The sequence below is a fragment of the Salvelinus alpinus genome, chromosome 25, assembly GCF_045679555.1.
Source record: "Salvelinus alpinus chromosome 25, SLU_Salpinus.1, whole genome shotgun sequence".
NCBI classification, from domain to species: domain Eukaryota; kingdom Metazoa; phylum Chordata; class Actinopteri; order Salmoniformes; family Salmonidae; genus Salvelinus; species Salvelinus alpinus.
In genome coordinates, this window is record NC_092110.1 from 11,796,876 (window position 1) to 11,820,351 (window position 23,476).

The following is a 23,476-nucleotide window of genomic DNA, read 5'->3' on the forward strand; positions in this document are numbered from 1 at the left end:
GGCGGTTGGGAGAAGTTGATCTCGGAGGATGTGTTGGTACCATTCTTTATTCATGGCTGTGTTCTTAGGCAAAATTGTGAGTGATCCCACTCCCTTGGCTGAGAAGAAACCCCACACATGAATGGTCTCAGGATGCTTTACTGTTGGCATGACACAGGACTGATGGTAGCGCTCACCTTGTTTTCTCCGGACAAGCTTTTTTCCGGATGCCCCAAACAATCGGAAAGGGGATTCATCAGAGAAAATGACTTTACCCCAGTCCTCAGCAGTCCAATCCCTGTACCTTTTGCAGAATATCAGTCTGTCCCTGATGTTTTTCCTGGAGGGAAGTGGCTTCTTTGCTGCCCTTCTTGACACCAGGCCATCCTCCAAAAGTCTTCGGCTCACTGTGCGTGCAGATGCACTCAAACCTGCCTGCTGCCATTCCTGAGCAAGCTCTGTACTGGTGGTGCCCCGATCCCGCAGCTGAATCAACTTTAGGAGACGGTCCTGGCGCTTGCTGGACTTTCTTGGGTGCCCTGAAGCCTTGTTCACAACAATTGAACCGCTCTCCTTGAAGTTCTTGATGATCCGATAAATGGTTGATTTACGTGCAATCTTACTGGCAGCAATATCCTTGCCTGTGAAGCCCTTTTTGTGCAAAGCAATGATGACTGCACGTATTTCCTTGCAGGTAACCATGGTTGACAGAGGAAGAACAATGATTCCAAGCACCACCCTCCTTTTGAGGCTTCCAGTCTGATATTCGATCTCAATCAGCATGACACAGTGATCTCCAGCCTTGTCCTCGTCAACACTCACACCTGTGTTAATAAGAGAATCACTGACATGATGTCAGCTGGTCCTTTTGTGGCAGGGCTGAAATGCAGTGGAAATGTTTTTGGGGGAATCAGTTCATTTGCATGGCAAAGAGGGACTTTGCAATTAATTGCAATTCATCTGATCACTCTTCATAACATTCTGGAGTATATGCAAATTGCCATCATACAAACTGAGGCAGCAGACTTTGTGAAAATTAGTATTTGTCTCATTCTCAAAACTTTTGGCCACAACTGTAGATGTAGGAGTGTGGTCCTGTCATGTGGCCAGAAAACAACCCCCTCTCTGCTCCTCATATATTCTTATGAGCAGTTCATTCAGATCACTTGACAAGGGAAAGGACATTATGCAAAAAGTCTTGCAACTGCTGGTTTCAGGTAATCAAGACTTCTACATGATTTGACCAATTATTCCGCCACATGATTTGCGTGACTTCCACTGATATTCTCATTAATCAGTGAATGGCAGCCAACAGAGGGAGGGCTACCTGGGGCCGGGCACAGATCACTGGGTGGAAATGTCTTAGTCATATAGCACAGCACAGCACAGCACACACACGTTGCGATGAATGTACTGTGCTCAAGTGCAGCTAATTAGCTATGCAGGGAGTGTTATAGAATAGCATAGTGACTTAAGGCAGAACGTATGAACTGTGACGCCTAAATAATATGATGTGATACCAATATGTAAATAAAAATGATATACTTATTTGTTCAATTAGCCCACCTCCTACTACTGAAGATCTGGCTAGTTAGCAAGCAACACATGTGCTATAGTCAGTACTTGATACTGTAAATGCAAGTGAAAATCACAGAGCCATGCATGTGACGTATTAAAAATAAATCTGTCATTTTCTCAGAGGAAAATATAGTTTTTGAAATAATAGAGCACAGGGGAGCTCAGACTACATTTGAGCCATGCTGAGTCACACATTACATTTGTTTAAACAAGGAGAGAAAGAAAGCGACCACGAGCTCCTGAAGTTTTCTGTAAAAATTTGGAATTAGAGTTAGATCCGCAACTACTTGCAGGATACTACCCTCTAAATCAAATATCCAAACCTAAAACCTTAATTTTCGACAAAATTACTGGGAAGGATTCTTACTACCAAGGACTATCCAGAGAAAAACAAAACCTGCAGAAGAAACAGGAAATACCATCCAACCCAAAACTGAGTGAGTATTGTTCAGTCTGAAACAGAATCTACAGGAAAATAGTAAAAGACCATAATCAAGATATTTTGTGACACAGCGCATTCGGAAAGTATTCAGACCCCTTCACTTTTTCCACATTGTTAGGTTACAGCCTTATTCTAAAACGAATTCAATTGTTTTTTTTCACCTAATCAATCTACACACAATAACCCATAATAACAAAGAAAAAACAGGTTATAATTTTTTTCAAATGTATTATCATTAAAAACTGAAATGTAACATTTACATAAGTATTCAGACCCTTTACTCAGTACTTTGTTGAAGCACCTTTGGCAGTGATTACAGCCTTGAGTCTTTTTGGGTATGACGCTACACGCTTGGCACACCTGTATTTTGGGAGTTTCTCCCATTCCTCTCCGGAGATCCTCTCAAGCTCTTTCAGGTTGGATGGGGAGCGTCGCTGCAGAGCTATTTTCAGGTCTCTCCAGAGATATTCGATCAGATTCAAGTCCGGGCTCTGGCTGGGCCACTCAAGGACATTCAGAAACTTGTCCCGAAGCCACTCCTGTTTTGTCTTCTCTGTGTGCTTAGGGTCATTGTCCAGTTGGAAGGTGAACCTTCGCCCCAGTTTGAGGTCCTGGAGCAGGTTTTAATCATAGATCTCGCTCTGTACTATGCTCTGTTCATCTTTCCCTCGATCCTGACTAGTCTCCCAGTCCCTGCCACTGCTTCACCATAGGGATGGTGCCATGTTTCCTCCAGATGTGACGCTTGGCACTCAGGCCAAATAGTTCAATCTTGGTTTCATCAAACCAGAGAATCTTGTTTCTCATTGTCTGAGAGTCTTTAGGTGCCTTTTCGCAAACTCCAAACGAGCTGTCATGTGCCTTTTACTGAAGAGTGGCTTCCGTCTGGCCACTCTACCATAAAGGCCTGATTGGTGGAGTGCTGCAGACATGGTTGTCCTTCTGTAAGTTTCTCCCATTTCCACAGAGGAACTATGGAGCTCTATCAGAGTGACCATCGGGTTCTTGGTCACCTCCCAGACCAAGGCTCTTCTCCCCTGATTGCTCATTTTGGCCGGGCAGCCAGCTCTAGGAAGAGTCTTGGTGGTTCCAAACTTCCATTTAATAAGGATGGAGGCCACTGTGTTCTTGGGGACCTTCAATGCTCCAGCAATTTTTTTTGGTACGCTTCCCCATATCTGTGCCTAGACACAAACCTGTCTCGGAGCTCTACAGACAATTCCTTCAACCTCATGGCTTAGTTTTTGCTCTGACTTGCACTGTCAACTGTGGGACCTTATATGAACAGGTAGGTGCCTTTCCAAATCATGTCCAATCAGTTGAATTTACAACAGATGGACTCCAATCAAGTTGTAGAAACATATCAAGGATGATCAATGGAAACAGAATGCACCTACGCTCAATTTCAAGTCTCATAGCAAAGGGTCTGAATAGTTATTTAAGTAAACTATGTTTTGCTTTTTTATACATTTGCAAAATATTCTAAAACGTGTTTTCGCTTTGTCATTATGGGTAGATTGAGGGAAACATTTAATTGAATTCATTTTAGAATAATGCTGTAATGTAACAAAATGTGGGAAAAGTCGAGGGGTCTGAATACTCAAACAGGGCAACCTCAAACAGTTTCAGCAGGACTCTTATAGGATCAAATAGAGAGCACAGCATGAGGTAACGACTCCCCGATCCTGAGCGAGTCTAATCACACCCCCATGTCAAGTTGCCCCGCAGACGAGCAGCCCCAAAAGGCCCTAAGGGAGTAACTCCCGCAGCACTGAACAGACCCAGGTCCCACAACTGCACTGGACACCATTGTTGAGAGAGATAAATTCACTGAGCTGGAGAGAGAGATGGTGGAGCTCAGAGCTTGTTCACACCATCCAGACAGCACAACAACACCCCACAACAAGACCCAGAGAAATGAAGGGGCTAATAGACGGCTGTCTAGGAGAGCTGGCTGCACTAAGGACTGAGGCAACAAAAATCAAGCAAGAGAGGGAGGAACACACAGGCCAGCTAACAGCACTGAAGGAGGAGGTGAGAAAGCTGAGGTGCGACAGAACAGGCCACTCACCCAGAGAAGCCAGCAGAACAGCCCAGGACCATAGCCTCAATACCATAGTGGAACAGACAATACAGCAGACCCCTCACCCCCAATCAGCCGCCCTGACAACCCCCCGACACTCCCTGATAACACACAAAAGCCAGAGATTGTGCACTTCACAGATTCTAATGGGAAATACATTGATGAGAATAACATCTTTCCCAAACTCAGTGGCTAAACTCTGGTCCCCAAACAGCCGATGCACCCTAGGCCTGCTGCAACATGCCCAACCCACAGTTCTACACCTGCCCAAGCCCCATCATGCGACCTAAGAGGTATTCACCAGATGCTCAGCATGCTCTGCTCAAACCTAATGGTCCAACCCTAAACAACACTGGACAATATGGAACACAATGCTTTTACTATATCATGCTGGAATATACAAGGTCTGAGGTCATCTGCCTTTGGCCTAAAGAGCAAGAACCCAGACTTCACCAAAGTAATAGTAAATACAGACATTGTCATCCTACAAGAAACATGGTATAGGGAGACACTGGTTGCAGGGAGCTGGTAGTCCAATCCACCTAACTACCAGGTGTGGAACAGGGAAGAGATTCAGGGGGTATGTTAATTTGGTATAGAGCAGACCCAAGATGAATTAATCGAATCAGTAGCATTTTACATCTGGTTAGAAATAAATAAGGAAATTATCGTAACAGAGAAAAATGGCCACATGTGCTACCTACATCCCCCCCAATAGAATCCCCATACTTAACAATGACAGCTTCTCCATCCCATAGGGGGGGAATCAACCACTTCCAGGCCCATGGGCATGTACTAGTCTGTGGCATCGTAAATGCCAGAACTGGACAAGAACCTGACACTCTCAGCACACAGCAGGACAAACACCTACCTGGAGGTGACACCATTCCCTCCCCCTCCTAGACACACCTACGACAAAACAAGCAACAAAAATGGGTCACAACTCCTGCAGCTCTGTCGTACACTGGGTCTGTAAATAGTCAATGTAGGCTCCGAGGGGACTCGTACGGTAGGTACACCTACAGCTCACCCCTTACTGTAGATTACATTATCAATGACACCCCTATCAGATCACAGCTAAAATCAGTCTACTTGAACATAGCAATACTGAATCATGAAATTTCAAAGACAAACAAACTGCATACCACAATTAACAGAAATATAAACTCAACATGCAAAGATTTTACTGAGTTACAGTTCATAAGGAAATCAATCAATTTAAATAAATTAGGCCCAAATCTATGGATTTCACATGACTGGGAATACAGATATGCATCTGTTGGTCACAGATACCTTAAATAAAAAGGTAGGGCGTGGATCAGAAAACCAACCAGTATCTGGTGTGAACACCATTTGCCTCATGCAGCGAGACATCTCCTTCACATAGAGTTGATAAGGTTATTGATTGTGGCCTGTGGAATGTTGTCCCATTCCTCTTCAATGGCTGTGCGAAGTTGCTGGATATTGGCGGGAACCTGAAAACTATGTCGTACACGTCGATCCAACGCATCCCAAACAAGTTCAATGGGTGACATTGTCTGGTGAGTATGCAGGCCATGGAAGAACTGGGACATTTTCAGCTTCCAGGAATTGTGCACAGATCCTTGCGACATGGGGCCATGCATTATCATGCGTAAACATGTGATGGCGACGGATGGATGGCACGACTATGGGCCTCAGGATTTCGTCATGATATCTCTGTCATCGATAAAATGCAATTGTGTTTGTTGTCCGTAGCTTATACCATAACCCCACCGCCACCCTGGTGCACTCTGTTCACAATGCTGACATCAGCACACCGCTCACCCACACGATGCCATACACTTGGTCTACGGTTGAGAGGCCAGTGGATGTACTGCCAAATTCTATAAAAAGCTAGGCTTCTGGTGGACATTCCTGAAGTCAGCATGCCACTTGTGCGCTTCCTTGAGACATCTGTGGCATTGTGTTGTGACAAAACTGCCCGTTTTAAAGTGGCCTTTAATTGTCCCCAGCACAAGGTGCACCTGTGTAATGATCATGCTGTTTAATTAGCTTCTTTATATGCCACACCTCTCAGGTGGATGAACTATATATTTGCAAAGCAGAAATCCTCACTAACAGGGATGTAAACAAATTTGCGCATAAAATTTGAAAGACATTTCACAGAGCTTTTATTTCAGCTCATGAAACATGTGAACAACAATACGTTGCATTTATATTTGTGTTTAGTATATTTTCCCTTTCGTACTTAAACAATTTGCACATTGTTACCGTGTAGATAGCCATAATCTAACATTTGAAATGTCTCTTTTTTGAAAGTAATGTTTACTGTTAATTTCTGATAGTTTATTTCACTTTTGTTTATTATGTAGTCTAAATCAAATCAAATTATTTGTCACATACTTTGTAAACAACCGGTGTGGGTGAACACTGAAATGCTTACGGGCACTTCCCAACAATGCAGAGAAAGAAAATAGAGAAATAATAGAAAAATATAAACAAGTGATCTAAGTACTAATAAATAAACAATGAGTAACTATATACAAGGGGTACCAGTACCGAGCCGATGAGCAGGGGTATAATGTAGTACCAGTCAAACGTTTGGACACACCTACTCATTCCATCTACTCATTCAAGGGTTTTTCTTTATTGTTACTATTTTCTACATTGTAGAATAACAGTGAATACGTAAACACTATGAAATAACACATATGGAATCATGTAGTAACCAAAAAAGATGTATGTGACCAATAAGATTTGATTTGTCTGATTTATTTAGAATACAAGGCACACTTAACTAGCTACGACAGTATTCTGTAGCGATACGCCATCAGATCTGGTTTGCGCTTCGTGGGACTATCGTTTTTTTTTTTCAACAGGACAATGACCTAACACACCTCATGGCTGTGTAAGGGCTATTTGACCAAGAGGAGAGTGATGGAGTGCTGCATCTGATGACCTGGCCTCCACAGTCACCCGACCTCAACCCAATTGAGATGGTTTGGGATGAGTTGGGCCGCAGAGTGAAGGAAAAGCAGCCAACAAGTGCTCAGCATATGTGGGAATCCTTCAAGACTGTTGGAAAAGCAGTCCAGGTGAAGCTGGTTGAGAGAATGCCAAGAGTGTGCAAATCTGTCATCAATGCAAAAGGTGGCTACTTTGAAGATTCTAAAATATTTTGATTTGTTTAACACTTTTTTGCTTACTACATGATCCCATATGTGTTATTTCATAGTTTTTATGTCTTCACTATTATTCTAACCACACACCCCTGAGGGGCCCCCGTGTTGAGAGTCAGTGTGGCGGATGTGTTTTTTAACATTTTAATTTAATCTTTTAACTTGGCAAGTCAGTTAAGAACAAATTCTCATTTACAATGACGGCCTAACCTCACCACCTGGGGACGTCCCGTCTGGAAGTCCAGGGCTACCAGACGATAGTCATCTAGACTAGTGCCTTTGGTGTTCTTAGGCATAGGGACTGTGGTGGTCTGCTTGAATCCTTTAGATATTACAGACTGGGTCAGGGAGAGGTTGAAAATGTCAGTGAAGACACTTGCCAGCTGGTCAGCGTATGCTTTGAGTACGCATCCTGGTAATCCGTCTGACCTTGCGGCCTTGTGAATGTTTAAAGGTCTTACTCACATCGACTACAGAAAGCATGATCGCAGTCGTCCGGAACAGCTGGTGCTCTCATGCATGGTTCAGTGTTGCTTGGCTTGTAGTGAACATAGAAGGTATTTAGCTCATTTGGTAGGTTCATTTCATTGGACAACTCACAGCTGGGTTTCCCTTTGTAATCCATGATAGTTTGCAAGCCTTGCCACATCCAATGAGCGTCGGAGCCGGTGTAGTATTGACGTTTAGTCCTGTATTGTCCTGTATTGACGTTTTGCCTGTTTGATGATTCCAAGGGCGAAGCAGGATTTTTTTTTATAAGTGCTCGGGTAAATGTCCCGCTCCTTGAAAGCGGCAGCTCTGGCCTTTAATTCAGTGTAGATTTTGCCTGTAATCCATGGCTTCTGCTTGGGATACAGTGGGGCAAAAAAGTATTTAGTCAGCCACCAATTGTGCAAGTTCTCCCACTTAAAAAGATGAGAGGCCTGTAATTTTCATCATATGTACACTTCAACTATGACAGACAAAATGAGAAAAAAAATCCAGAAAAATCACATTGTAGGATTTTTTATGGAAAAAACAAGTCTCCAAGTTTCCAAGTCTCTCACCGTTGCCGCTTGCTATAGACCACCCTCTGCCCCCAGCTGTGCCCTGGACACCATATGTGAATTGATTGCTCCCCATCTATCTTCAGAGCTCGTGCTGCTAGGTGACCTAAACTGGGACATGCTTAACACCCCGGTCATCCTACAATCTAAGCTTGATGCCCTCAATCTCACACAAATTATCAATGATCCCACCATGTACAACCCCAAATCTGTAAACACGGGCACCCTCATATCATCCTAACAAACTGGCCCTCCAAATACACCTCTGCTGTTTTCAACCAAGATCTCAGTGATCACTGCCTCATTGCCTGCAGCCGTAATGGGTCTGTGGTCAAATGACCACCCCTCATCACTGTCAAACGCTCCCTTAAAACACTTCAGCGAGCAGGCCTCTAATCAACCTGGCCCGGGTATCCTGGAAGGATATTGACCTCATCCCATCAGTCGAGGATGCCTGGTTATTCTTTAACTTCTTGACGCTAGGGGCCAGAATTTTTATTTTATTTTTAATTAACGTTCCTAAGGGAAACTGACTATTTCTCAGGCCCAGATCGTAGAATATGCATATAATTTACAGATTAGGATAGAAAACACTCCAAAGTTTCCAGAACTGTCAAAATATTGTCTGGGAGTATAACAAAACTGATTTAGCAAGTGAAAACCTAAGGAAATCCAACCCGGAAGTGCATTTTTTTTTAAATCCCTGTTTCATTGCCTACCCCTCTTCCATTTAAAGGGGTATCAACCAGATTCCTTTTCCAATGGCTTCCTCAGGCTGTGACCAGGCTTTAGACATAGTTTAAGACTTTTATTTTGAAAAATGAGCGAGATTTTTCTAAACGAGTCAGGTGTCCTTTGATTAGTTCCTGCACGCGAGAGGGGTAGCTCGACATTTTCTTTCTCTCTTTTATTGAATAGGTTACCGTCCGGTTGAAATATTATCGATTATGTATGTTAACCTGAGGAGGACCAGAGGGCGCTGTTTTCACTTTGGGGGAAAATCGTACCCAATTTAAACGGCCTCGTACTCAATTCTTGCTCGTACAATATGCATATTATTATTACTATTGGATAGAAAACACTCTCTAGTTTCTAAAACCGTTTGAATTTTGTCTGTGGGTAAAACACAACTCATTTGGCAGCACACTTTCTGACCAGGAAGTGGAAAGTCTGAATTCGATGCTCTGTTCAAGGACCTGCCTATAAATGGGCATGATACGTATGACTATACGTGCACATCATACACCTTCCCCTAGATGTCAAGAGGAAGTGAGAGGAGAAATGAGTTGATTATCTTGGTCGAGATATAATGCATCCTCTTGGAATGACGTGTCCCCCATTTTAGGTTTTCTGGAAGGCGCGTGGAGGGACCTGTTATTGCCTACTGGAAAGCTGTCGTTATGGGCGAATACTATCTCCGGCTTTGATTTTATTTGATACATGTCACAATATTATCGTAAAGTATGTTTTTTCAATATAGTTTTATTAGAATATTGAAATTTATTCGGGACATTAGGCGTGTTTCTCGTTGTTTGCGTTTGTTCACGAAGGAGAGCTTAGCACCACTTGGCCAGTGTGCTTGCTAATTCAAGAGGGAAAAACGACGTTCTGAATCCAAACAAAGACGGTTCTGGACAAAGGACCCCTTGTACAACATTCTGATGGAAGATCAGCAAAAGTAGGACCCATTTTGTGATGCTATTTCATATATCTGTCGAACTGTGTACTAGTAGCTTTGCGCTCAGGTTTTGGTTATTCCCTTACCATAACTAAGTCTTATGTCGTAATGAAGATATTTTTAGAATTCTAACACTGCGATTGCATTAAGAACTAATGGATCTATCTTTTCCTATACAACATGTATTTTTTTGTAATGTTTATGAATAGCTATTTGGTCAGAATAGGTGAGAGTCTAATAGAAATATCCGCACATTCTGGGAAAAATATGCTACGTTAGCACATTGTATAACCACGGATTTCAGCTCTAAATGTGCACATTTTCGAACAAAACATAAGTGTATGTATAACCTGATGTTATAGGACTGTCATCTGAGGAAGGTTTATGAAGGTTAGTGAAATTTAATATCTTTTGCTGGTTTATTCGCTAACGCTAACGTGCCTATTACTATCGCTAACGTGCCTTGATGAATGAATGCGGTAGTGTGGTAGGCTATTGTAGTAAGCTAATATAATGCTATATTGTGTTTTCGCTGTAAAACACTTAAAAAATCGGAAATATTGGCTGGATTCACAAGATGTTTGTCTTTAATTTGCTGTACACCATCGATTTTTCAGAAATGTTTTATGATGAGTATTTAGGTAATTCACGTTGGTCTCTATAATTACTCTGGCTGCTTCAGTGCTATTTTTGACGGTAGCTGTGATGGTAGCTGCAATGTAAAACTGATTTATACCTCAAATATGCTCATTTTTCGAACAAAACATAGATTTATTGAATAACATGTTATAAGACTGTCATCTGATGAAGTTGTTTCTTGGTTAGTTTGGTTGGTTCTAGGTTAGTTTGGTTGGTTTTGTGCATGCTACCTGTGCTGTGAAAAATGTCTGTGCTTTTTTTCTATTTGGAGGTGAGCTAACATAAATATACGTGGTGTTTTCCCTGTAAAACATTTAAAAAATCGGACATGTTGGCTGGATTCACAGGATGTGTATCTTTCATTAGCTGTATTGGACTTGTTAATGTGTGAAAGTTAAATATTTCTAAAACATATTTTTTGAATTTCGCGCACTGCCTTTTCAGTGGAATGTGGGAGAAGTTCAGCTAGCGGAACGCCGGGCCTGTAAAGGTTAAAAACAACCTGAGGATTGATTATAAAAAATGTTTGACATGTTTCTATGAACATTACGGATACTTTTTGGAATTTTCGTCTTCCTTTCAGGACCGGAACGAGGCTGTGGTTTTCTGAACATAACGCGCAAACCAAATGGCGGTTTTTGGTTATAAAACTAATATTTATCGAACAAAAATAACATTTATTGTGTAACTGGGAGTCTCGTGAGTGCAAACATCCGAAGATTATCAAAGGTAAGCTATTAATTTTATTGCTTTTCTGACTTTCGTGACCATGCTAATTTGGGGCTAGCTGTTCTTACTGTTTTGTCTAGTGATTGATAAACTCACAAACGCTTGGATTGCTTTCGCTGTAAAGCATATTTTCAAAATGTGACACGATAGGTGGATTAACTTCTTGGCGCACAGATCCCGATTACGGGATCATTTTCCTAAACAACCGCTGAATTGCAGAGCGCCAAATTCAAAAATAATACAAAAAATATTTATAATCATGGAATCACAAGTGAAATATACCAAAACACAGCTTAGCTTGTTGTTAATCCACCTATCATGTCAGATTTTGAAAATATGCTTTACAGCGAAAGCAATCCAAGCGTTTGTGAGTGTATCAATCAATGCTAGAACAGCTAATAGGGGGAGCTGTTAGCACTTTTTTTTTTTGACGTTGCTAAATTAAACTGCCTAGTACTCAATTCTTGCTTGTACAATATGCATATTGAAATAGAAAACACTCTCTAGTTTCTATAACCGTTGGAATTATGTCTCTGAGTGGAACAGAACTCATTCTACAGCACTTTTCCTGACAGGGAGTGAGATTTCAGAAATCTTGGCCTCTGGTCCCAGGTCAGACATTTAAATGTTTTAATGTCCCTGTGAATGCTATGAGGATACAAACACTGCCTACGCCTTCCTCTAGATGTCAGTAAGTGGTGACAATTTGAATGGAGTCGATTGCGCAATCAGGGCCTGTATAAAAGGCCAAAGACCGGAAGTATCTTTCTTTTGTCCGATGGACGTCGGACTGGCCTCTTTCCAAGCTTTGGTTTAGCCAGTAATATATCGCCGGTCATGTTTTTACTCGTTATAGGTGTTAAAAACATCATAAGGTAGTTAATTTAAACCGTTTTATAGCAATTTATATCCGTTTAGTGCGATATTCTGGCATTTCTTTGTGACGCACTTCCAAGAGCTGGGCACTTTTCTAGTACATGCCGAACGTTAGTGGCCATTTCGACGGGACAAGAGGACATCTTTCGACCAAAAGATGATTAGACCGGAGAAAGGATACATTGCCCAAGATTCTGATGGAAGATCAGCTCATAGTAAGAACTATTTATGATGATAAATTGTTGTTCTGTAGAAAAATGTTAAACGCATATTCCGCCATTTTCTTTGGGGTAGCTTCGCTTTGGCGCACCCGGTATTGCACAGTAAGGATAATTTAAAAAATGTAATTCAGCGATTGCATTAAGAACTAATTTGTCTTTCAATTGATATCCAACTTTTATTTTTTTAGTCAAGTTTATGAATAGCTTTTGATAAAAATAGGTGTCTTTCCAACATGGCGCCGGGCAGATTGCTTGAGTAGTTGGACACTATTTCCATTGTGTAAGCACGATATGTGCCGCTAAATATGCACATTTTCGATCAAACTCTATATGGATTGTGTAATATGATGTTACAGGAGTGTCATCGGAAGAATTCTGAGAAGGTTAGTGAAAAAATTAATATATTTTGGTGATGATAACGCTAACGCTCTTTTTGCCTTCAATCAATGCTCGGGTAACGTTTGCACATGTGGTATGCTAATATAACGATTTATTGTGTTTTCGCTGTAAAACACTTAGAAAATCTGAAATATTGTCTGAATTCACAAGATCTGTGTCTTTCCATTGCTGTGTGCTGTATATTTTTAAGAAATGTTTTATGATGAGTAAATTGGTAATACACGTTGCTCTCTGTATTTATTCTAGTCGAGTTGTGATGGTGGGTGCAATTGTAAACTATGATTTCTACCTGAAATATGCACATTTTTCTAACAAAACCTATCCTATACAATAAATATGTTATCAGACTGTCATCTGATGAGTTTTTTTCTTGGTTAGTGGCTATCAATATCTTTATTTGGCCGAATTGGTGATAGCTACTGGTGGAGAGAAAAAATGGTGGACAAAGAAAAATGGTGTCTTTTGCTAACGTGGTTAGCTAATAGATTTACATATTGTGTCTTCCCTGTAAAACATTTTACAAATCAGAAATGATTGCTGGATTCACAAGAAGTGGATCTTTCATCTGGTGTCTTGGACTTGTGATTGAATGATATTTAGATGCTAGTATTTACTTGTGACGCTATGCTAGCTATGCTATTCAGCTTTTTTACTGGTGGGGGGGTGGGGGGTGCTCCCGGATCCGGGTTTCTGAGGCGGTAGAAGTTAACAACAGATCACTGACCATTTTGAATCCCACCGTACCTTCTATGGTGGGACTACTAAATGCATGCCATTCAACCGATCACTGCCCGCACCTGCCTGCCCGTCCAGCATCACTAGTCTGGATGGTTCTTACTTAGAAATTGTGGACAACTACAAATACCTAGGTGTCTGGTTAGACTGTAAACTTGCCTTCCAGACTCATATTAAGCATCTCCAATCCAAAATTAAATCTAGAATCAGCATCAGTCATTTAACGCTGCCAAACATACCCTCGAAAAACTTACCATCCTACCGATCTTCAACTTTGGCGATGTCATTTACAAAATAGCCTCCAACACTCTACTTAACAAATTGGATGCAGTCTATCACAGAGCCATCCGTTTTGTCAACAAAGCCCCATATACTACCCACCACTGCGACCTGTACGCTCTCGTTGGCTGGCCCTCGCTTCATAATCGCCGCCAAATCCACTGGCTCCAGGTCATTTACAAGTCTCTGCTAGGTAAAGCCCCGCCTTATCTCAGCTCACTGGTCACCATAGCAGCACCCACCGTAGCACGCGCTCCAGTAGGTATATTTCACTGGTCATCCCCAAAGCCAATTCTTCCTTTGGCAGCACTGGAAGAACTAGAAGGAAAGGCGGCCAATGACTGGAACGAACTGCAAAAATCACTGAAGCTGAAGACACATCTCCCTCACTAGTTTTAAGCACCAGCTGTCAGAGCTGCTCACAGATCACTGCACCTGTAAATAGCCCATCTGTAAATAGCCCATCCAACTACCTCATCCCCATACTGTATTTATTTATTCATCTTGCTCCTTTGCACCCCAGTATCTCTACTTGCACATTCATCTCCTGCACATCTACCATTCCAGTGTTTAATTGCTATATTCTAATTACTTCGCCACCATGGCCTTTTTTTGCCTTTACCTCCCTTATCTCACCTCATTTGCACACACTGTATATAGACTTTTTCTACTGTATGTTTGTGTATTCCATGTGTATCTCTGTGTTGTTGTATGTGTCGAACTGCTTTGCTTTATCTTGGCCAGGTCAAAGTTGTAAATGAGAACTTGTTCTCAACTAGCCTACCTGATTAAATAAAGGTGAAATAAAAAAATAAAAAACTGCTCCAGCTCCTTCAAGTTGGATGGGTTCCGCTGGTGTACAGCAATCTTTAAGTCATACCACAGATTCTCAATTGGATTGAGATCTGGGCTTTGACTAGGCCATTCCAAGACATTTAAATGTTTCCTTTTAAACCACTCGGGTGTTGCTTTAGCAGTATGCTTAGGGTCATTGTCCTGCTGGAAGGTGAACCTCCATCCCAGTCTCAAATCTCTGGAAGACTGAAACAGGTTTCCTTCAAGAATTTCCCTGTATTTAGCGCCATCCATCAATCCTTCAATTCTGACCAGTTTCCCAGTCCCTGCCAATGAAAAACATCCCCACAGCATGATACTGCCACCACCATGCTTCACTGTGGTGATGGTGTTCTCGGGGTGATGAGAGGTTTTGGGTTTGCTCCAGACATAGCGTTTTCCTTGATGGCCAAAAAGCTCAATTTTAGTCTCATCTGACCAGAGTACCTTCTTCCATATGTTTTGGGAGTCTCCCACATGCCTTTTGGCGAACACCAAACGTGCTTGATTATGTTTTTCTTTAATTAATGGCTTTTTTTCTGGCCACTCTTCCGTTAAGCCCAGCTCTGTGGAGTGTACGGCTTAAGGTCCTATGGACAGACACTCCAATCTCCGCTGTGGAGCTTTGTAGCTCCTTCAGGGGTATCTTTGCTCTCTTTGTTGCCTCTGATTACTGCCCTCCTTGCCTGGTCTGTGAGTTTTGGTATGCGGCCCTCTGTTGGCAGGTTTGTTGTGGTGCCATATTCTTTCCATTTTTTAATAATGGATTTAATGGTGCTCCGTGGGAAGTATAAAGTTTCTGATATTTTTTTATAACCCAACCCTGATCTGCACTTCTCCACAACTTTGTCCCTGACCTGTTTGGAGAGCTCCTTGGTCTTCATGGTGCCGCCTGCTTGGTTGTGCCCCTTGCTTAGTGGTGTTGCAGACTCTGAGGCCTTTCAGAATAGGTGTAAATATACTGAGATCATGTGACACTTAGATTGCACACAGGTGGACATTTAAGGTAATTGGTTGCACCAGATCTTATTTAGGGGCTTCATAGCAAAGGGGGCAAATACATATGCACGCACCACTTTTCCGTTTTTTATTTTGTCAATTTTTTTTAAACATGTTATTGTTTTAATTTCACTTCACCAATTTGGACTATTTTGTGTATGTCCATTACATTAAATAAAAATCAATTTAAATTACAGGTTGTAATGCAGCAAAATAGGAAAAACGCCAAGGGTGATGAATACTTTTGCAATGCACTGTATAAAGCCCTTTTTATATCAGCAGTTGTCACAAAGTGCTATACAGATACCCAGTCTAAAACCTCAAAAAGCAAGTAATGCAGAAGCACAGTGGCTATGGAAAACCTCCCTAGAAAGGCAGGAACCTAGGAAGAAATCTAGAGGAACCAGGCTCCGAACCCTTAGGGCTAATGGATATTGAATGAATTCATCTAACAAGACCACCATTGCCATGTCTAACATGTCAGTGCACATTGATCGCCATCTTCTAAGTGTGACCAACAATCAACAAAATCACAGAGAACAATGTTTACGATGTGATATCCTCCTTTTGGGAAAACAGTGCAGCAACAGAGAGCAGTGCACAAAATACAACTACATCTACAGTATATGTGTGTTAAAGAACATTTTACGAACTATTTATGCATTCACTTTTGTATGTGGATTTGGATAAAATCATCTCCTAGGTATATGGCATATATTATATACTGCATTTTCATTCAAAAACAGCTAGAGGTGCTGTGCCTTGAGGAATCCAAAGACAGGTTCCTGCTGTTTAGAAGTGGAGACTTTGTCCATGTGGGAAGTCATTAAACTGGAGAACATTGCAGTGAGGAGGTGTCACCCATAGAGTCAGAGGCTGTTTAACCAGCCCAAAAGTCAGGTAGAAAAATAACAAATGATTGACCTCCCTGCTGTGATTCATGCAAGCTAAGTTATTAGCTAGAGATGCTAAATCATAATCTTGTTTGGTGACACTGATAGGTGTAATATATTGTATTATACCTAGGGGATGGTGGTCAGTTTGGCTGCGTGCGAGATGGATTATGTAAGCACAGAAGTCTGATTCCTAATTTAAGCACGTGCACACATAAATTGAATTCGACCATAAATCTCCCATTGACATCAATGCATAATTTCCTTTAGTCACTCACAACACCTATGTATTGTAAGGTATTTTAAACTAAGATTCAGTCTCTGGCTGCATCAGGTGTATACTACATGGTATACGTACAGTATATTATATTCAGTTAGATCATTTCTCTGCCTGCATAAGGTGTAGGACTACACGGCATATGCATACAGTCAGTTGGGTCATTTTAAATAGACCGGTTTCAATTACTGTGGGACCTTTGTTCTGAGAGATCATAGTCTCTCAGTGCTCAGGGCTTCATCAGCATGCAGCTACATAGATCCACAGGGTTAGCTGCTCCTTCGAACATCATTAAAAAGAGCACAGACTGCTGCTTCGACGACTCCAGAGACTGATTCAATTAGCCCCCGTGGATCCCCAGAGAGACAGGGAGCCCAACCAGGTGTATCTGTGAGAGGAAGTGGGAAGGAAGTGGAAGGTGGTCAAATAAATCTAATTTCATTGGTCACATATGCATATTTAGCAGATGTTATTGTGGGTGTAGCAAAATGCTTGTGTTCCTAGCTCCAACAGTGCAGTAGTATCTAACAATTCACAACAATACACACACATCTAAAAGTAAAATAATGGAATTAGAAATATATAAATATTAGGACAAGCAATGTCGGAGTGGCATTGACTAGAATACAGTATATACTGTGGCAGACGGCAGGGAGAGGTGAGGGGAGTGGTTATTGAAGGGAGATACCTTGCAGCCCGCTGGCTCCACCCCCGAGCCTTATATGGACTTCCTGCTCCAACGAGGCGAGCCTGTGGTTCATTAAGCCAGGGAGTGCATGGGGATAAAAGAGGAAGCGGCCTGCACAAAGGGGCAGAGTGCGTGTTGTGACGAGTGCGTGTTGTGAAGAGAGTGAGAAATATCTGTGTGAGTACCTGTTCTTTTATTTAAAAAAAAAATATTTCACCTTTATTTAGCCAGGTAGGCTAGTTGATAACAAGTTCTCATTTACAACTGCGACCTGGCCAAGAATAAAGCAAAGCAGTTCGACACATACAACAACACAGAGTTACACATGGAATAAACAAAACACAGTCAATAATACAGTTGAAGAAAATCTATATACAGTGTGTGCAAATGAGGTAAGAGACCTGGACTGTGATTACCCCCACTGTGTACCGAACTAGTTTGGCTGAGGACCCGAGTTTTAGGAATACCCCTGGAGAACGGAACGGACAACAATAACAGATTGTGGACTGTGAAATGGTTGGTGAATTCCCCCCTTTACCCCAGTGTATAAAACTCCCTAATAAACTCCCCATTTGCATCCTAGTTGTGCTCCTTCTGCGTGTTTGGTTATTGAACTTGGTGACGTGGAAACCCCACACCCTTGAACCTGCTACAATACACATGAGTAAAACAGAATGTAAACATATTAATGTGACTAGTGTTCCAATATTAAAGTGAACAGTGATTCCATGTCTATGTACATAACACATCGGTCTCTAAGGTGCAGGGTTGAGTGACCGGGTGGTAGCCGGCTAATATTGGTGCTTCTCAATTTCAGCCTGGCTCTGTCTGGTCTTGAGGTCCCCAGGTGGCAACACTCATGGCTTTTATTGGGCTATGACTGCAGGCTCTGGACAGTGTTCTCTTTAGCTACCTCTCTGCTGCTCCCAGACCGACAAGACAAGGACCTGGCCTGGGGAATTGCAAAGCACCACTGTCACTGCGAATGGGAAGACCCTTATGGTTCATGCCAGACCTCTGCAGTATAAGACAGTGAGAAACGAAGAGTTGTCGAGAGAGAGAGAATCACTGTCCACCAAGAGTTGAATTGATTATCTACCAATTATCTACCATTTGCATTTAACAAGACTAGTTAACTTCTTTGTGATAGGGGGCAGTATTTTCACGTCCGGATGAAAAGCGTGCCCAGAATAAACTGCCTGCTACTCAGGCCTAGAAGCTAGGATATGCATATAATTAGTAGATTTGGATAGAACACACTCTGAAGTTTCTAAAACTGTTTGAATGATGTCTGTGAGTATAACAGAACTCATATGGCAGGAAAAAACCTGAGACCATGAGTTGTTTATCGCTCGTGGCTGTGAGCGCGAGCTCCGTTCCCTTTCCTGTCGAATGACAACGGAATTGTCCGGTTGGAATATTATTGAAGATTTATGATAAAAACATCCTAAAGATTGATTATATACATCATTTGACATGTTTCTATGAACTTTAAGGTCATACCAAGAATCATTTTGTTATTTAAATTTGAAGACCCCTTGAAGTATAAAAAAATATATACCAAAAATGTTTTGATGAAATTATTTTTGGCCTTACTGCAAATAGCCCATACAAAATCATTGAATATCAGATTCACTACATGGAACAAAAAATCCAAAGGAAGTTTGTTCTGAAGTGTCTATCCTATATCCGAGATATAAGAAAGATCAGGAAACATTTGTAATTATTTTAACTAAACAGTCTCCATATATACACACAAAGTATGTGGGCGGCAGGTAGCCTAGTGGTTAGAGCGTTGGACTAGTAACCGAAAGGTTGCAAGATCGAATCCCTGAGCTGACAAGGCAAAAATCTGTCATTCTGCCCCTGAACAAGGCAGTTAACCCATTATTCCTACGCCGTCATTGAAAATAAGAATTTGTTCTTAACTGACTTGCCTAGTTAAATAAAATATTAAAAAATGTGGACACCCCTTCAAATTTGGATTTATTGGCAGTAGAATGGTCCAGACTAAAGAGCTCAGTTATTTTCCAAAGTGGCACTGTCATAGCATGCCACCTTTCCAACATATCAGTTTGTCACATTTCTGCCCTGCTAAAGCTGCCCCTAGAGCTGTTATTGTGAAGTGGAAAAGTCTAGGAGCAACAACGGCTCAGCTGCGGTAGGCCACAAGCAAGACATTGGAATCTGGAGCAGTGAAAATGCATTCTCTGGAGTGATGAATCGCACTTCACCATCTGGCAGTCTGATGGATGAATCTGGGTCAGGAGAACACTACCTGCCCTAATACATAGTCCAACTGTAAAGTTTTGTGGAGGAGGAAAAAATGGTCTGGGGCTGTTTCATGGTTTGGGCTAGGCACCTTCCCCCAGTGAAGGGAAGTCAACGCTACAGCATACAATGAAATCCTAGATTATTCTGTGCTTCTAACATTGTGACAAGTTTCGGGAAAGCACTTTCCTGTTGACAATGTCCCTGTGCACACAGTGATCGGTCTAGCTGTGCTCTGTCACCTGTCACGCAGATGCTGTGGATAAACAACAGCTGGTGCACAATATCTAAGGAAGTCTTGAGCTATTGCTCGCCTGAAACAGAGTATCTCATGATAAGCTGCAGACCACACACTACCTCCCGAGAGAGTTTATCTGTATTCTTTGTAGCTGTTTACATACCACCACAGTCAGCGGCTGGCACTAAGACAGCATTGAATGAGCTGTATTCCGCCATAAGCAAACAAGAAAACGCTCACCCAGAGGTGGTGCTCCTAGTAGCCGGGAACTTTAATGCAGGGAAACTTAAATCCATTTGACCAAATTTCTATCAGCATGTTAAATGTGCAACCAGAGGAAAAATAACTCTAGACCACTTATACTCCACACACAGAGACGTATACAAAGCTCTACCTCGCCCTCCATTGGGGAAATCTGACCATAATTCTATCCTCCTGATTCCTGCTTACAAGCATAAATTAAAGCAGGAAGCACCAGTGACTAGATCAATAAAAAAGTGGTCAGAGGAAGCAGATGCTAAGCTACAGGACTGTTTTGCTAGCACAGTGTCACGGGATACTAGGTGTGGAAGGTAGGAGTCAGGCGCAGAGGGTTCAATAATAGACTATTTATTTTCTCCGTCACAAAAACGGTCACGCCAAACACAGGGCGCAGCAACACTGACCCGCCCAAACACACAGGGCAAAACGATCCGGAGAGAAAATACATCCGACAGTGAACACAAAATAAACAGGTGCAACTAATAAGACTAAACCAACAGACAAGGGAAAAAGAGATCGGTGGCGGCTAGTAGGCCGGTGACGACGAGCGCCGAGCGCCGCCCGAACAGCCAGGGGAGCCACCCTCGGTGGGAGTCGTGACACACAGACTGGAATATGTTCCGGGATTCCTCTGATGGCATTGAGGAGTACACCACATCTGTCATTGGCTTCATCAATAAGTGCATCGATGACGTCGTCCCCACAGTGACCATATGTACATACCCCAACCAGAAGCCATGGATTTCAGGCAGCATCCGCACTGAGCTAAAAGCTAGAGCAGCCACTTTCAAGGAGCAGGACTCTAACCCGGAAGCTTATAAGAAATGTCGCTATGCCCTTCGACGACCCATTAAACAGGCAAAGCGTAAACACAGGACTATGATCGATTCGTACTTCAACGGCTCTGACGCTCGTCAGATGTGGCAGGGCTGGCAAACCATTACAGACTACGACGGGAAGCACAGCCGAGAGCTGCCCAGTGACACAAGCCTACCAGATGAGCTAAACTACTTTTATGATCGCTTCGAGGCAAATAACATTGGGACATGCATGAGAGCACCAGCTGTTCCGGAAGACCGTGTGATCATGCTCTCCGCAGCCGATGTGAGTAAGACCTTTGAACAGGTCAACATTCACAAGGCCCCAGGGCCAGACGGATTACCATGACATGTACTGTGAGCATGCGCTGACCAACTGGCAAGTGTCTTCACTGACATGTTCAACCTCTCCCTGTCCGAGTCTGTATTACCAACATGTTTTAAGCAGACCACCATAGTCCCTGTGCCCAAGAACACCAAGGTAACCTGCCTAAATGACTACTGACCCGTAGCACTCACGTCTGTAGCCATGAAGTGCTTTGGAAGGCTGGTCATGGCTCACATCAACACCATTATCCCAGAAACTCTAGACCCACTCCAATTTGCATACCGCTCCAGCAGATCCACAGATGATGCAATCTCCATTGCACTCGACACTGCCCTTTCCTTCCTGGACAAAAGGAACACCTATGTGAGAATGCTATTCATTGACTACATCTCAGCATTCAACACCATAGTGCCTTCAGAGCTCATCAATAAGCCAAGGACCCTGGGACTAAAAACCTGCCTCTGCAACTGGATCCTGGACTTCGTGATGGGCCGCCCCCAGGTGGTAAGGGTAGGTAACAACACATTCACCATTCTGATCCTCAACACAGGGGCCCATCAGGGGTGCGTGCTCAGACCCCTCCTGTACTCCCTGTTCACTCATGACTGCACGACCAGGCACCATCATGAAATTTGTAGATGACACAACAGTGGTAGGCCTGATCACCGACAACGACGAGACAGCCTATAGGGAGGAGGTCAGAGACCTGGCCGTGTGGTACCAGGATAACAACCTCTCCCTCAATGGGATCAATACAAAGGAGATGATTGTGAACTACAGGAAAAAGAGGACCGAGCACGCCCCATTGTCATTGACGGGACTGTAGTGGAGCATGTTGAGAGCTTCAAGTTCCTTGGTGTCCACATCACCAACAAACTAACGTGGTCCAAGCACACCAAGACAGTCTTGAAGAGGGCACAATAAAACCTATTCCCCCTCAGGAGACTGAAAAGATTTAGCATGGGTCCTCAGATCCTCAAAAGGTTCGACAGCTGCACCATCGAGAGCCTGCCTGGTATGGCAACTGCTCGGCCTCCGACCGCAAGGCACTACAGAGGGTAGTGCGAATAGCCCAGTACATCACTGGGGCCAAGCTTCCTGCCATCCAGGACCTCTATACCAGGTGGTGTCAGAGGAAGGCCCTAAAAATTGTCAAAAGACTCCAGCCACCCTAGTCATAGACTGTTCTCTCTGCTACCACATGGCAAGCGGTACCGGAGCGCCAAGTCTAGGTCCAAGAGGCTTCTAAACAGCTTCTACCACCAAGCCATAAGACTCCTGAACATCTAGTCAAATTGCTACCCAAATTGCTTTTGGAGCAGGAATGTAAGCCCCCACCAACCACTCAATTCCCCCCTGAAAATGGGAGGCAGATGGTGCATTGGCTTCTTCGGCCATAGCCAGGGGGAAACATTGTTCAATAATTAATTGGGCTGTGTGGATGACAATGCATCCAACCACAGGTAACGAGTGGACCCAAAATGGTTTGATGAGCATGAAAGCGATGTGAACCATATGCCATGGCCGTCTCAGTCACCAGCTCTCAACCCAATTGAACACTTATGGGAGAATCTGGAGCGTCATTTGAGACAGTTCTCCACCACAATCAACAAAACACCAAATTCTGGAATTTCTTGTGGAAGAAGCGTGGCGCATCTCTCCAATAGAGTTCCAGACACAAGAATAATCCATGCCAAGGCACATTGAAGCTGTTTTTTGGTGGCGTGTGGTGACCCAATGCCCTATTAAAACACTTTGTTGGCGTTTCCATTATTTTGGCAGTTACCTGAATTTCACAATTCAAAATGAGACTATTGGAATTATTTTTATGTTAAATGCTTCAGTTGCCATGGGCTTTAGGTGAATAAACAAAACACTTTTCTTTGCATTTAAATAATGTATTATTTAATCCACGAAAGGTATTTGGAATGCCACCTAATGAGATCCATGGCACACACTAATAACAGTGATAAAAAAACAAGTGACTCCTTTAGACTCAGTTTGCACCAAAACAAGGCCTTTTT